General features: G+C 44.8%; 1 protein-coding gene across 5 annotated transcripts in view; it reads left to right on the top strand.

Moving 5' to 3' along the window:
• Nucleotides 1-1,774: 1,774 nt before the first annotated feature.
• LOC4578049 (discoidin domain-containing receptor tyrosine kinase B) overlaps nt 1,775-16,672 on the top strand; it is a 253,601-nt gene continuing 238,703 nt past the window's right edge. For 3 of the 5 annotated variants that reach the window (XR_009765848.1, XR_009765849.1, XM_061655110.1), the window contains exons 1-2: nt 1,775-2,021; nt 4,975-5,542. The gene's annotated coding sequence lies outside the window, so the exon portion shown is untranslated. The remainder of the gene's footprint in view (nt 2,022-4,974; nt 5,543-16,672) is intronic. The other 2 variants (XM_061655109.1, XM_061655106.1) reach the window with 1 other exon arrangement.

Below are 16,672 nucleotides of genomic sequence, written 5' to 3' on the forward strand. Positions count from 1 at the left end.
TGAGCAATGGTCCCCAATTTTCACACCTCCGGAACGGTTAGGAGCACGGAGCGGCTACCGTATAATGATGAAGGAAGCACGGCCGAAGCGGAAATGGTTCGGTTTAAGGGATGAAGGAACAGTTACGTACGCTGAGTAATTAGAAGCTGCAATTCGTGACTGGGATTGCTGTTGGTTGTTCCTGTTACATAGTTTTAAAAAGTGTTTAAAAAAATGTGTTTTGACACAACGAAAAATAGACATTTAAAACATTTACTTTTACTTTTTTATTTATTTAATTATATTATTTGTAAAGGTTAATGATTATATGATTAATCAAGGCAAAAACAAAAACATGAAAGTTTATTCCACTAAAAAAACAGATCCCTTACTTAAAGATTCTAATGCTACGCTTCTCTTTCCTAATCTCATAATCTCATCACAAGTGCTGCATGCACTCGATTGATTCATACGATTTTCTAATCAAATCCAATAACAACATCATTAGTTCATTGTTCGCTCTCCCAGCATAAGCGTGGGGCGAATTCGCTCTTCTCTACTGATTGCACCGCGTGAACACACCATCGCAGCATAAATGTTATGTTGTGAGCGAAGTAGCTCACATAGATGTAACGCACCGAAGCAGGCGAATGAACGGGTCAGGCTGTTTTCGCTCGTGAACTTTCGACTACAATGCCGAACAAATTTTATCCTCACCACCGCTTTGATAGGATGAATGGAAATGGAAATATATACATTTTTAAATACAGTGAATAAAGTGTACAAACTTCTTTTCTTAAATTGAAACGCGTATAAAAATAGTATATTTATAATGAAAAAACAAAAATTTGACTTAATTTCCAAAACACTTCAATGAAAGACAAACATTTAACATTCATTTTTTAAATTTATTTTTATCATGTGATCATATTTCATATTTTCATATTTTTGTGAGCATTACACATGTTTCAGATCATAATTTTTAACGTATGTAATGCTCTAAAAATTCAGCAATTTTTTACACAAAAAAGCTAATCCAATGCATTCCAGTTTTTATCCTTAAACATCATCTTCAAACCGCACTGGTCTTAATTTGGCCAATCTAACAAACAGATTCCATTCACTGTGCTTTGCACAACACGACCCGTTCATCCATCAGCAGCATACAAAACATAAAACCGAAGCATCACGAGAGAGCGGAAAGTTGAAAGAGAATTTCCAGCCAGTCTCTCACCATCAGCTGCAGCAGTCCTCTCCGGCAGAATGCAGCACGAAGATGCATTCTGCAAGAGAACAAAAAGGCAAATGTTTAATTTATTGTCGTTAACAATGAGCTGTGTTGTTAGCATTTGTTGATTTGTTGGTGCGGTTTCGGAAGGGCTCCGTTGCTTTTTACGTTGCAATAAGGTGTTATTTTGCATGCTTTTTGGATGATTTTTAAATGAAAAATGCAATGAACAAACTAAATAATTAAACTAAATAATTGTTAAATAATTTTACAATCCGCGAAAACGGTCGAAAGTAAGAGAAAAAAAACCCAATAAAGCTTTAATTCATTCATCGTTACATTTATTGCCAACAGTCCACGGACGACTCTGTTTTTGTAACCCGTTCACGCGTTCGCTGGTCCCGCGGATGAACACCGCATCGACCGAGCACGCACGGGGCACCCGAACACGAACGATATAGAACAAGAACGCGCGAGAGAGAGCATGCGTACTCGCACGTGAATGTGTGCTACGAACGATCCGTCGTCGCTGGCTGGCTGGCTGGCTGGCTTGGCTCGCTGGCAGAAGTTCGTCGTGGCCTGCTCAGTTTCGGCTTATGTTTCGCGCGGTTCACACCGGTGTACGGGTGACGTTCGCTGCTCTCGCTCTCGCTGTGTGTGCGGCACCACCACTGTTCACTGACGACGACGGCACGGTACGTGTGCGTGTGTTTCTCAAATGCTTTTCGGGGTCCCGTAAAAGTGGCCCGTGCCTTCTCCGTTGTTGGGTCAGTGAAGGAAAGTGAAAAAAAACGTTGCAGATCGTGAAAAAACGGTGCGTAATTGAGGTGTTTTTAAGGGGAATTGTACAAGGAATTAGAACAAACGTGTCCTTTAGTCCGATTAGTAGCTCGTGTGGAAGAAAATTCCAGCCCACCAGTACCAGCAGTGTAGTGTGTATGTGGCGTTGCTGTAGTCCCACCGTTTTCCATGGAATTGCCTTGGGACAGCAACGAGGAAACGGTTCCAAAATTCGTGTTCGATCCTGTCACTCAAGCTCAACCGCACACGTTGAACGTGTGAGCCCTGTCAATCGCTGGGGCCTAGTGCAAACATTGTGCAAGTTTGAACATGTAATTCGGTGGTGGTACCACCGCGTCACGGCAAATGACAAAACAAACCGGCGACACTGTGTTGTGCGAATTTCTTGTCGTCCTCTCGGGGGTCCTCGGGGAGGCCTCTTACTGGACCTCACGGCGCTTCCAACAAACACACCGACACACACCGGCCTCTTCCTACAGAGAGTACAGAGAGAGAGCTTGGTGGAGCTTCATGGTTGATTATTATTTTTTAATTTGCATAAATTAAAACCGCCCGCGCGCCTGCCTGAACGACAGCAACAACGGAACGGGCAGCAAAAATAAAACCCAACTACCCTTGGGTTGTACCGTTTTTCCTGTCCAAAAAGCTGACTTCACGGTGTGTGTGAGTGTGTGTGTTAGTCCCTTGAAGACACCTTTCTTCACGTCCCTTTCCCTTCCCTCAGCTGCAGCCCCAATTGTGTGTCTTACGCCATTTTCACGCTAGTCCGGGCCGGAAGTGTTGCCGGTCCGGTTTGTGGAAGGAATTTTTGCTCCAACCGGTCGGTCGGGTCTACCCTACCAGGAATATCCTAACCGTTCCTTCCGCACAGGGCAACACAGAGGCGCGAGCGGCTAAGAGAAACACCCCACAGCATTGTTTTATGGGCTCATCACACGCCATAGCGCGCCGCCCGTTTCGCCCAAGAAAAGCCGGCAGAAAACAGTTTCGCTTACTACGATTGTGTTTCTATGTGTGTTTTTCCCTGTGTGTGTGTGTGTGTGTGTGTGTGTTTCTATGTGTGTGTGTGTGAGGTGGGGGGGGGCGTTGTGGTGACGTCTAGTAGACCGCATTCCTTGTACGAGCTGTTCGGAGGCCTGTGTATGACATTTTGTGTTAATGTGAACGCGTACCTGGTTCTGTGTTTGTGTGCCTGGGCTCAAGGATCCACCGTGGAAAGGTGTTTGGAATTTTCCGGCATTTTACCCCCGAAGACAGGAGGGGAAATAGAAAAGCGCGTCACAAAAAACCTACCAGAGGTGCAAAAAGGTGTCCGTTTTGTTTTTTGGAGGTCACAGCCAAATCGATAAGAACGCAGGGGTTTGAGTGCGGTGAGTGCGTGAGAGTAGTTTGTGCGAATATTGATTTCGGAAATTGTGAAACACACAGCCAGACACCGTTAGCAGTGAATGATGAGAATTAGATTTGATTAAATGTTGCTTCACCAGAGACTAACACGGTTCAAACTTCGAAGAAATTCTGTGTCTCTGAGCGTGTCCTTTTGTCTGTGTGTCTGAGTGTTTGCCGATGTCACTAATAATCAGTTCAAATTACCATAATTACTCCCCCCGGGGGGACAACGTTGGGAGGTAAGGTGCATGTGCATCCTTCGATTGCAGTTTGTGCTCGCTGCAAAAGCTTTGTGCGCGGTTTGTGTGCAGTGTTGGAGGGTGCAGGGCTCAGGCGGCTCCCGGGGTTGGACACATTTTCGCGCCCGCGACCACACTTTGATGGATTGGCAGCTTGATTGGTTGGTGTCGGTTTTGTGTGTAAAGGGTCGGTAGCTTGGTTTTTGGGGGTTGATGGTGGTTGGTGGTGGTGGTGGTCACCCAACCCAAGCTTTGGGCCTCCCAGTGTAGCGAGATTGCGTGTGGTTTATGCAAATGATTTGCGGTTAACCTGACCGAGAAAGGGAGGTTCGCAGCACAGTTCGACTTAAAGTGTGTATGTATGTGTGTATGTGTGTGTATGTTTGGGGTATGCATAACCACCAGCGTACGGTTTCGCGACCACAAACTATCGGAAACTAAATTGGTACTTCCCGTCGTGTGTGTATGATAGTGATGGGCGTTTCGGAGCGCACCAACGGCTCCGGAGCCGGCTCCGGACTAACGGCTCCGGAGCCGGCTCCGACTTTTTCCCGGAGCCGGCTCCGCTCCGACGGCTCCGGAGCCGGCTCCGCTCCGACGGCTCCGGAGCCGGCTCCGCTCCGACGGCTCCGGAGCCGGCTCCGCTCCGACGGCTCCGGAGCCGGCTCCGCACCGACGGCTCCGGAGCCGGCTCCGCTCCGACGGCTCCGCACCAACGGCTCCGGAGCCGGCTCTGCTCCGACGGCTCCGGAGCCGACTCCGCACCCACACCCACCTACGGCTCCGGAGCCGGCTCCGCACCAACGGCTCCGCACCAACGGCTCCGTAGCCGGCTCCGGACTAACGGCTCTACACTCACGCCTCCGTTCCATAAATGAATATATATTCTCGCGGAGCCGGCTCCGGAGCCGTCGGAGTGGAGCCGGCTCCGGAGCCGTCGGAGTGGAGCCGGCTCCGGAGCCGTCGCAGCGGAGCCGGCTCCGGAGCCGTCGGAGCGGAGCCGGCTCCGGAGCCGTCGGAGCGGAGCCGGCTCCGGAACCGTCGGAGCGGAGCCGGCTCCGGAGTCGTCGGAGCGGAGCCGGCTCCGGAGCCGGCTCCGAAATTGCCTGGAGCCGGTCGGAGCCGGCTCCGGCTTCGGAGCCGTTTTGCCCATCACTAGTGTATGACTCCCCATTTACCCCATTGCCCATTGTCCAAAACCTTTCCGATGGAAACCGACACTTCATTTCTTGACTTGCTGTGCGTGTCTTTGTAAACCGTGGGGTGGACGGCGGCCCAGTGGTTTACAATGAATTAATTGTGGTAATTTCGAATTTCCGATTTTTTTGCTCTCTCCAGGTTGAATGTTGGGAATACAATACTGAATAGTGTGCTACTGAATGGTTTGGGTGTGTGTTTTGTGACAACCCCTCCCCTTTCTGCCCAGTGCAGAATGCACCCCTGGTGAGTGAGGAGGGTGGGAGGCATGTGAATGTAAGCAGGCTTTAAGTGTTGTGCATATTGTGAAATGATTTAATTAGAATAAAATAAAAAATAGAAAAGTAAATAAATATCGAAAAATCATCAATAATAAGAAAGATTCAAAAAAGTGAAAGATATTTGGAAAGGAGTGTAATATAGTGGCAAAGTGGTGAATTTTTCAAATCTAATTTCCAGCAAAATCTGTATATTTGCTTCATTATACAAAAATACTAAGTGCTTGTGAATGATTAATTAAAGTCCATTAGTGTATTGCGAGGGTGCAAAAATTACATAAAATAATTGAAAAGCTTAAAACAACCTAAAACGTGAAAAAAGTGCACAACAAAAAGTGTATCCTTGCTGTAGTGGGAATTATTAAACAATTCATCAAAAAATAGCATAATCATCGGTCAGCCAGCATCAACCATTCGCATCCAACGTTAAGGTAAGACATCGTTGTCCTTTTTTGTCCTTCTCTCTCTTGATAAGCTTCAACCACAAACAATACAAAGTTATACCCCCAGTCTGCTCTGAAAATCTGATTAATTAGCTCGTGAGACTGTTAATGGAGACGAATTAGAGGGGGCATAATTTATATCCCTCTGACAACGAGCGCATATCGAGATATGGTCATAATGTGCCGTAAGGAGAGAGGTGAACGAAGAAAAAAAACACATAAAAACAACATCTTTCATCCCCACTATGGATGATGTGCAGGATGGCCCACTCACACACTCTGCTACAAGTTGTGTTTCCATCCGTTGACTTTCTCTATTTCCCTGGTTTGGGTATGGCGGCCGATGATGTAAGCATCAGGTCACATTTATCATCGAAATCTACACGAAAGAGTTTGGGTGTACGGCTGTCGCTTCTCCTTCCTGGACTGGAGGCAACAACCACTGGTACCCTTGGTACAGCTCAATCTCCTACAGTTCCCACGAAACGCATTGAAATCTGCTGATGCTGGTGGTGGTGATGGTGGACACAGGACAACGTGAGCAATTTGTCAGGTTCTCTGGTTCAGGTTCGGTGAGCTTCACAGTGCCTCAACCCCCTACCAGAAGAATAAATGTCATCTTGGAGCGGGCATCTTCTAATGCGTTTTTAAAAGCTCGACCAGCCCGGCAAGCGATCGAAATGATGCTGTAAAATCGGTGCAATTGGTGCGACCCGGGACGGGACCCGTCGTCAGCAGCGCAATCGTCAACGCCATCTCTTTCGCCTGTTACATTCTGTTTGTCTTTGGGTGGGGTAGTTCGGTACGACCTTGCACGGGTCGGTACGTGGACGAGACGGTCGAGTGTTCTATTCTTACGATTGATTGATTAAGATTTCCCGCCCTCTAATGATGACAATCGAGAGGAGTACGCGAGGAGCGCCCTGCTGTTGCCTTTTCTTCGTTCGCGTCTTCTGTTCTGGCAACTTCAAGAACGAACTATCTCCCCTCCGCTAGAGCACAATTCTCGCTTGCAGCTGAAGAGCTCGTTCGCTTGCTTGCTCTTTCCCATTGCGCTTCCCGCAGGAATGTGAATGAGAGTCGTGGCAGTTATTGGTTTTCTTGCCCTTCCCCTCACGACGCCCCCTTGGGACTGGTGGTGGTGGTGGAATTATGATTGAATGTTTATTTGATTTCAAACGCACCCGTCCGTCTGGCTCGCGTGGCTTTCTTGCGATCTTCCGAGCTTCTGCGAAGCGCAATGTCTTGACGAATTGAGACAGACATCATCGATGGTGGGTTTTTTTTGTTTTCTTTCCCCCGTTGATTCGTATCACTCTCGGAGTCGGACAAGCCTCTTCACCTTCCCTCTTGCTGTTTTGATATACACTTCAGAGGTTAGATATTTCCCCGATGATAAAAAAGATGGGGAATCAAAACGCAACAGTAAGAAGCACGGAGTTTTAAACATAAAACGATACTTCCCCGTAAGAAAACACCGACACCGATAAGCGCGCTCGGCTCCAGCCAAACCCGTGAACCTTCCTCAACTCGATTTGAATATTGGAGTGTGGAGACGGTTCATCCCGCTTCGGTTCGGTTATAAAAACACACGCCAGCTAAGTAAACGTTGCAGCTGCAGCTGCATCGGTTTTCGGGGTGGGCTAGCCAGGTTCGCTCGCACGCCGGTTTCGTCTCCGCTGAGTCATTTGGCAGCGTTGGCATTCGTATGTGTGTGTATGTGTGTGTATTTAGGATGGAATTTGTAGGTCATCGCTTTGATCGACGAGATATGTCAATAAGTCGTACGTCGTCTTGAGTGCAGGTCACCCAGGCAGGACGCTGATTGTGGATGGTTAGGGAGTGCTTGAAGCGGGTGTTTGAAATTGATAGATAAACGTTTATTTGACTGTTTGTATCGGAGTGGAATGGTTTTTGAAGAGTTTGTATGATGGCATTTAGATGTCAGAATGTGGATCGCCTATAACGCTCAATGCGGCAGTCAGCAGCTGGAATGAAGTTTTATTTAAATATAAGATATTTTGGATCTTCTAGACTTAAAGATCATCCACTAGGCTCAAATAAATCCTTGATAAACAAACGGTGGCTGATAAAGCTGTCAATGCGTTCAGTAATAAAGTAAACTGTGAACTTGTACAATCTGCCATGTGCCTTATCTTTGGAAAATATACTTTGTGACTGTTTTTCTTTGACTTGCACTTTAATGATTGCCTTATAGTCAAATATCGGTGTCTTCGATACCAAAACTGATGACGATGATGCAAAACTTGGCCCCTGAGAAACTGGATCTAGTGCTCTGGTGGCAGACATTGTGATCTTCGTAGAGAAATTTTTTTTTAATTTGACAGCAATTTCTATGAGTAGATCAGAAGTTATCGAATTCCTGTTTATGGTACACAAGGTTCAATTTTAACAAACTCCAAAAAACTTATAACTCAAACAGTTTTATGAAATATGTTATTGAAACGTAGACCAAAATTTTAAAAGGACACGCATTTATCTTAGTGCTAGGTAAATTTGATTCTGATTCATAAATCTGAATGAATCTTTGGAATGATTAAATTAATCTGAATCTCGGTTGAAAATATTCATGAATCTCGAAAGATTTATGAATCTCGAAAGATTTATGTATCTCGAAAGATTCATGAATCTCGAAAGATCTGAATCTGAATGAATCTCGATTCTTATATCTTGAAAGATTTACTTTTATTATTCTTATGTTCTTAGCGTAACAACCTACGTGGTCATGCCAGCCTATACAGGCTTTCGAGACTTCTTGGTACCACGCAACTGGATATATATATTTTTTTGCTACGAGGCTTGAACCCAAACGAGTAAGTTTTCGGTTGGATTGGGCAAATTCAATATTTTGAAAATTATACATTTCTAAAGATTCGTTCAATCGCTGGACATATATGAATTACAATGGATTTATGAATCTTATAGATTCATGAATCTTGAGAGATGCATGAATCCTTGGAGATTCTTGAATATTGAGAGATTCATGAATCTTTGAAGATTCGTCTCGAGAATCGAATCATTCATCACTGAAGAATCTCATATGAATGAATCTCAACGAAAGATTCATTAAACCCAACTTTAATTCAAGTATGTTGGATTATACTGTATGTCCTGGGGATCACAATCAAGGAAAGTAACATGAGTTTATAAGAAGAACTCCTTTATGTTGTACAGTATTTTGTTTATCCTGCCACATAGTCAAAGCATTGTCACAAACAAACACCGTATCCGTTGATAAGATATCGCTTGCAGCACTTCTATATTTAAAATTCCAAATATTAGGCACTACAGTCTATTCTTATCCCCTCTATGACCCGTTTTACCTTAAACCAGACGCACAAAACTAAACATTTCAACCCCACTGGCACTGTTGATGCAGGATTTAACTCCCATATTTGCTTACCTCCGATAGACTTCTGCGTGATCAGTTTCACATAAAAAAAGAAGGTGCAGCTGGTGCGATAACGCTCGTATGTGTTTGCGATAAAGGTGCATTCTTTATCGCCGTGCTTCACTTCCTTCGGGGAGGGTTAGACATTCTTTCCGCTCGATCTGTGTGCACGTGTACTAGAGCTTGTCTACCGTGATGTATAGAAAAATCCCTGCGAGTCGTCATCGTCTGCCCCCGATGCAGACTTTAGCAACTGAAAGGCAAAAACAAATTTGCTTATCAAACGCACCCGCAAAGGCGCGTCCCGTAACGATAACGAATCCCACCCCGGAACGAAGAAACAGGAGAGAGAAAAAAAAGTGTTTGACTGACTTCAGGATGACTCGGAAGTGTATAAGCCGCCCGCGCACGATGCCCCATGAAAGGGCGCGAAGCGAGTGTCACCGTGTTCTGTATCAGTCGACTGCGGAGGTGTGGGAAGGGTGGCAAGAGATCGCGACCAGCTGTCGCCAACGGGGGCGATGGTTCGCGAAGGCGCTAAGAGGTCGCACAAAACACAAACGCGCGCGCGCACGCCAGGAGGATGGCGCGGCATGAATTAGACCCATTGTTGTCCTTTTACGGGCAGCTTCTCGCGACCGAAAAGCCGAGATTACTGGCCGCGCATTGTGGCTTTGTCGCAGGAGGTTCTTTTTCACAACCGCATCATCGCACGAATAGAATATGATCATCGAATGGGAGACCTGGAAGACTGGCAATCATGGTGTCGTCATCGACCAGCACCGTCTCAAAACGCGAGCTAATTAGGAAAGCAAACAACGCGTCCGCGTCGAAGGGGCCCATTAAAGTTATGCTTTCTTTTCCCTGTTGTGCTCAAGGCGCATCCATCGTGCTTGGAAAATCGATATCTCATAACCTTTCCAGCACAGGACGCGACCGCACAACACTTTCTTCCACAGGGCCGTTGGGTCTGGTCGCGCGCCGTTGGTGGTGTTGCCGTGTCGCCTCCTCGCCATGCTAATGAACTCATCGAAACGCCCATCGTGCGCACCCGTGACGAAGTAAATTAGCGATCGCGATGGGTGGTGTGGTGTGTCGACTGGTGAGAACGGTTGGGGTTTTCTTCTTCTTTCGCTTTCCCTTTGCGGTTGCTACTTCTTCTCCATTGATGTGCGTTGAGTCAGGCACTGAAAGTGGGGGGAAAAAGGCGAGAAAAACTAAGAATGAATCGAATGCGAAACATATTTTCCCTCTTTTTTATTCGCGCGCAACAACGCATTGTTTGTTGTGGTGTGTTGTTTGAGCTTGCGCTTCCTGTGTAAGTGTTTAGTTGCACAAGGAATGCATCGCCGACGCTCTGCACATTCCCATTTCCAACTAGCGATATCGACCAGCTCGACTGTGTTCTAGCATGGGCCGCGGCTCGATGGAAACTTCTTCAAACACAAAGCAAAGTACAACGCACACTCGGTGGAACTAATCAGTCCGGGTGCATGCGTTGATAATTAGAAACAGCAGCGCGGCGCTGGATGCAGCCCGGGGTTGCGCGCTGCAGCGTTCGATGGCGAGACAGTTTTCCGCGTCTTCGGGCGTCGCGGGTGTTTGCCTTTCCTGTCTCCGTCTCCGCCTGGCGACGGACGGTGGTGGTGGTGGTGGCTTTTATTTACATTTGTTTTAAAAATGGATATGGAAACATGATCTCATCGGTTTGGTTGAAGTACTTTGGGGGGGAGGAGGAGTGCTGCATCTTGGAATGAGTACGGGGCTATGTACCTTGCTCGGTGCGCGAGGTCTTAATTTCTTGTCGCGGCAGAACGTTTAATTGCTGTGTGGCGTTGTGTGTGTCCCTTCCCGTTTGCGTTCTGTTCACTGTTCGGTGGGTGACATTTGTGTCATGTTGGAATGCTTGTCGCGCGTATGTAAGCATTAACCCCCTTTTGAAACCGTTTTGTTGTTACAAGAACGCAGGAGGAGATGAGATGTATGAATGAGTGTGGTTAGTGGCTTCGTTTGTAAATGTATCGTGCTGGCAAGATTAAGTGATCGCATTAGTTTGCGATTGAAATCTGGTGATGGATGTAAATCAAAGTAAAATATTAAAGGGGAATTGGAATTTCGGACTAAATTTTTGTAATTTCGGACTAAAGAATAATTATTGTTTGGAATACAATGCAACAATATTCGGCTGAATTAAAGAGTAATTTTACTATTTGGAGCTAATTGAAATATTGCCGATGATCTTTTATGTAGTCATTCTTGATCTTGTGAAGTTTATTCGTACAATGCTGATTGCAAAGGTTCATTATATGTTGATGGGTACATTAAAAGATTGTTATGTCGCTGAAAATGTAACTTTTCTTTCAATAGGAACGATCTGGCAAGAAATAATTATGAATTACCATCAAATGTTTGATAAATGTTGCATGAAATTTAAAAAAAAATTAAATAAATTGTTTTTTTTTTGGGAAGTAAGTCATCTGATTTGAGTTTTGAAACAGCAGATATAACCACAGCAAAAGAATAATTCAATAAAAATCATTCAATTTTAAACAAAAACCAGTTACAAAGCTGTAAATAAATACAATATAACCACAAATTAAAGATTTATTTTAAATATATTGATCCTTTTTCACCCATAATCACAAACAACCTATAATTAAACCATCAATGGCGTGAACTTTATCTTTCCGGTCGTCGACGAGTGGGGCTGTGATTAAACGCCGAATGTTTACACCGCACGGCTGGTGCATTTCCCGGAACCATTTATTGAACATCGGCAGGGGGTAAGGGTTTATTTGGCCGCCGAAAAGCCAAAAATCACATCCACCTGCCCCACACACACACACACACATACACCCTTTCGCTCCATGTCTCTCCTTTGTAGCTCGCACCGTGGATGAAATGAGGGCTTGTTGCTGCTGCTCCTATTTGGCGCCCGCAATCAAAGAAATATCAAACAACCGCCAGCCGGGCGCGGATGGTAGAATGGGTTGATGGCGGGGAGGTGTCTTTTTTTATCAAAACTCCCCCCTCTTGCAACGACAAACCTTTCCCAGTGTGCCGCCGGTGGTGGTGGTATCATGCCGGGTGATAATTTATGCTCTGCAACGGCCGCCCTGGTGCGTTCTTTTCATCTTTGCCGATGGATTTCGTTTGCATTTTTGGTGGGGTGAAGCGTGAAGCCTCATTCAATCCAATGCATGTGAAGGGCTTCATGAAAAATCAATTTATTTTGATGTTATAATACGAGCGTCAATGGAAAGCAAGGGGTTGGATTGGTTTAAGTCCAAAATGTGTCGTAAAAGAATGCTTGAAAGCGTCTCGTGTGCCAACGGTTTTGTCATTTCATCAAGAATCTTCAACAACATTGATCCTAATTCAAGAAATTGTGCAATTCATCTCGCAAAGGTTTGAAGTTGCGATGGTGAATTGCATGGTTCATTATCGTCACCCATTATTCACCCAACATTCTCGCACACAGCAATGGTGTTCAGCACACCAATTCACGATACAATTCGCAGCTTAATGGAAGTGTGTCGTAAAAGCTGCCTTTAGACGGGATGCTCAACTCGCCCTCACTTGTTGGAGCGAGCGGAGCTGGCTCGGGTCATTTTCTCACCCTTATCCGGCACCAGTTGCCCAGCTCCTTATCACCACAACGAGCGACGATTGCATTCTGTCGCCCAGTTATCGGTCAAGTGCCCAGTGGGTAAGTCTAATTGCTCGTTTCGGTACAATCTTGAGGCAATGCGCTGGCTCAGTTGATGGTTTGAGCCATTTGGAGGGATTTTGCTTTTTATTGACTCCAACACAACACAACTCCAAACAAAACCATTGGGGCGAACGAGCTGGCCAAAGTGAAGTGTGTTAGAAACATTAGCGATTCCTTACCAAGAGATTTGCCGAACCAAACCAAACGGATATGAACGTGAACGCCGGGCCGGGGGAATCGACTTCGAACGCTTTGGGGTGGATCGTAAATTTGATCATATTTATGTGCGTTTCATCGCGTTTACTTTCCTGTTTCCCCGTTTTGTTTCGATTCGTTCAGCATCTTACGTTCGTGCTTTGGCTGGCCTGTCCCTGCCTGTGCTCCCTCTCTCTCTCTATTGTGTCCTCTTGCTTTGGCGAGCATTAGATCCTGCCTTCGTGCCTTTTGGGCGAACGAGCGTAGCAAGACGTTCGTGACATTTTTGTGCAGCAGCTTTGGCATTTGGGGTGGTGGCTTGAGGATTTGGCTGGAGAAGTACCGCATGAATCATATCGCGTACGTGTGTATGAGCCCGAATGTGTGCGCACTTCCGCCTGTCTGCTTGTGGGCCGTGTGTCGCGCCAAGTGAATATTAACCAACGAGTTGCTTCCGATTTGGTTCCGGCCGTTTTTTGGTTTGGTTTGTTTTTTGGGCTTTGGTATGTTCTGGTGCGTGTCGAGTAGGTTGTTCTTTATTTTTCTATTCTCTTTTCAGCTTTTGTTCTCTCCGTTTGCTTTGTTTTTGTTTCGATACAATTGAATTTAATGCTTCGTGCGATCGTGCGTGCGTTTCGGTTGTTTCGGGGCTGACATTTTGGATTCGACGAAGTCGATTTTTTTGTAGTTGTTGTCGTTAGTACACACTCTCGTGGGGAAGTATGTGCCCCTATGCTATGGCTAAACATATGTACGACATATATCGCAGCATGAAGATGGAAATTCAATAAAATTTTAACAAAGCTTCCTACTGCCGGTGTGACTGAATTCATTTCCGATCGGATTGTTGTGTTTTTTGTTTTATCGATTCAAATTTTTTATTTGTTTTGAAGCTCTGTTGATGTCGTGCGTAAGCTTAGTTTACGATCGAGTGTGCTGGTCGCTTTTGTTTCTGCCATAAGCTCATACGTGAGTGGGTTGCTTTATCAGAGAAGCTATCGGTTTGTTTTGGATGTTGATAGGATTATGATTTTGGCGTTTTGTTGCTCAAAAACGCCATTGATAGATTATTATTCAATTTAAACTTTTTATTGAAGCGCATAGCTGGTTTTTTAAGTGTTTTTATGTAATAAACTGTTCATTTAATTGCTCGTTATAATTTAGCTCTTATTAGGATTTATAATCATTATTTGATATTATTTCTCAATAAAGTGTTTAAGTTCAAATCTGTTGTATAGATTTAATGATTTTATCCTTTTTTTTTCTTTCCATACGTTTGTGTTTTTATCCTTTATTTTGTTTATTTTAATGATGTTTGATTTTGAAATCATTGCTTCAAAATGTCATTACTCGCTTTAAAAAAAAAACTCGACTGTTTACTTTCATTTGCGTAAGTGACACCCAAGCGAGTTATGACGAAAAAAGTCTTCCCCACTGCATCACTCTCTCTTTATCCGCATAGATTGAACGCACGTTCGTTCGTTCACTTCACAACTGCCACATACAACACCGGCCCTTGGTGTGAATGATTTGCCTCCCGGTTGTGGCCCGGGCCCCAAAAGTTGAAAGTAATGCCTTGGCACTTGGTGGGTTATTTGAATGATTAAAAAAGGCAAAACCGGTATGAAAAATGATTGATTTCGGGCGCCGCCTAAACCTGCGTTGCACACGTTCACTCGTAATGGTGCGATGAGCGGAAGGGAATCCGTTCCTGGCCGGTAGTGTGTTTTTTTGCGTTTTGAAGCGCTTCGAACCGAAAGAAGAAACGGGCGGCAGAGCGTATCAATTTCTACTAATGGAAACACTCGAGGTGTAAGTCACACATACACTTGCTTGCAAATGGTAAGCGAACAAAAAAACCCTACGCAAACCGGAAAGCAGGAAGATGCTACCTGCAGCAACCGTCTACCGAAAGGAAAAGGTGTGGAAAAACGAGCTGCTTCCGGAGATTCCAGGCAGAGCGCGTGTGTGTGTGCCTGACGGAAGAAATGTTGCCGACAAGTTGGTGGTGGAAAATGTGGTGGAAAGTGCCAGTTTCGGGGGAAAAAGCGGGATTTGATTGATCGAGGGCGTCCTCCCGCATTCTGGGTACATGCGTGTGAGTGTGTGTGTTTGCGAGCGAGAATGCTTTTAGCATAATGACGAAAGATTTCGTCGTCGAATAGATTGTGTTTGAGGTGGTAGTTTAAACCTGCTGCTGACGACGAAGCACGACGACGACGACGAGGACGACGAGTGAGAGCTGACGACGTGACTGACGGATGTGAAGTGGACCCACAGGAACGTGTTAGCCAGGAAGTTGTCGGCGGCACGGAGCTGCGGGCACGTTTGAAGTACTACAGTATGTTAACATGAATCCTGCTCGTTAGGGGCTTGAGAATGTAATCTTTTGCTTTCTGTGGAGTGCTAAAACAACTGCACCGGACGGGGTGGATATAGCATCAGGCATGCGGGAGGAAACTGAGCGAATTGGAGTACATGGTACCATGTTCCTATTGTGTTAGATAACAACTTCTCAGCTCTATTCAGCTGCATTGCAAAATTATAACCCCTTAACCAGCACTGTTTCTGGACGTGTATTCAAATCCTTTTAATCGTATCACTCACGCTGTGTTTTATAAGAAAATGTTTGCAAACAAACGATTGCAGGCTGCTATTACACAGCTTCTTTGTGCTCTCGTGTACTTTTGTCTGCTTTCTTTTCCATCCACATCCATCCCAATGGATTAAGGCAACTCATGCCTCTTCACGCACTAAGAGCTAAGAGCATCATGATTCCTCCAGCCACCAGCGCTAACAAGATAACCTGTCTAATACGATTAGGGCAATCGAATTCTGCTAGTCACTGTCAAAAGATCGGCTGCTACTGCTGGCGATGAATTGGAGGGGGCTTGGGTCTTGGCTGTGTATTAAGGAGAAGGTAAACTAGGGAGCTCTTTGTTGTGGATGGAGAGATGGAAAGAAGAAGTTCTCCTCACTCCTCGTTTGGTTGGTGGTTTTTGGTGGAGAGGCGAGGCTGCGAAATGGTATCCCCATCACTCCCGTGCGCATTGTTTTCCGGCCCGGCAGCAGCGACATGAACAAATCATAAATTAATTGAATAATTTTATTTGAACGTACACGGCTCGGCCCTCGGATCGTGACGGGTCCCCCGATGGATGGCTGGATGGACAGTGTGTGTCAAATGTTTGGCATACGGCGTGATAGAGTATTGGACAGACGTTGCTATGTGATTTAGCGACGTTAAGAGACGAATGAGGCCAATCGGCTCAAAGTCTCTATAAAAAATTGCTAAATTGTTTATGTTTTTATATACAGCTGGAATGTGCAGCTTAAGGATTTTTTGTAGGACTTCATTTAAATTTAAATTTTGAAAGGAATTAAAATAAAAACCTGGATCTGCATCATGGATTTTAACCAAATGAATTTGAATGTCTAGATTATTTAATTTAGATACATTTTATAAAAAAAACATCTCTGGATCAGCTTGAAGAATAGTTTGTTTTGTACAGTATTTTGAAAGCTTTGCGAATGACATGAATACTCTTTTTTACTTCATTTTTGATAAAGAACAATTGTTGAATATATTGTTTTTGATTCAAAAAATATTATATTTGTGATTAATCAATTGATTTAAGGTGAATTTTTCGTAAAACCAATGAATTTTACAATTTTTTTATGAATTGAACAGTTTTTCGTCCATTATCCGTAGAAATCGATTAACCGGCATCGGCTTGGTCCCGATAATCGACGTTCTACTGTATATAATTACAATATCATATCTTATAATCATAATCTC

The sequence above is a fragment of the Anopheles gambiae genome, chromosome 3 (assembly GCF_943734735.2).
Source record: "Anopheles gambiae chromosome 3, idAnoGambNW_F1_1, whole genome shotgun sequence".
Classification (NCBI taxonomy): domain Eukaryota; kingdom Metazoa; phylum Arthropoda; class Insecta; order Diptera; family Culicidae; genus Anopheles; species Anopheles gambiae.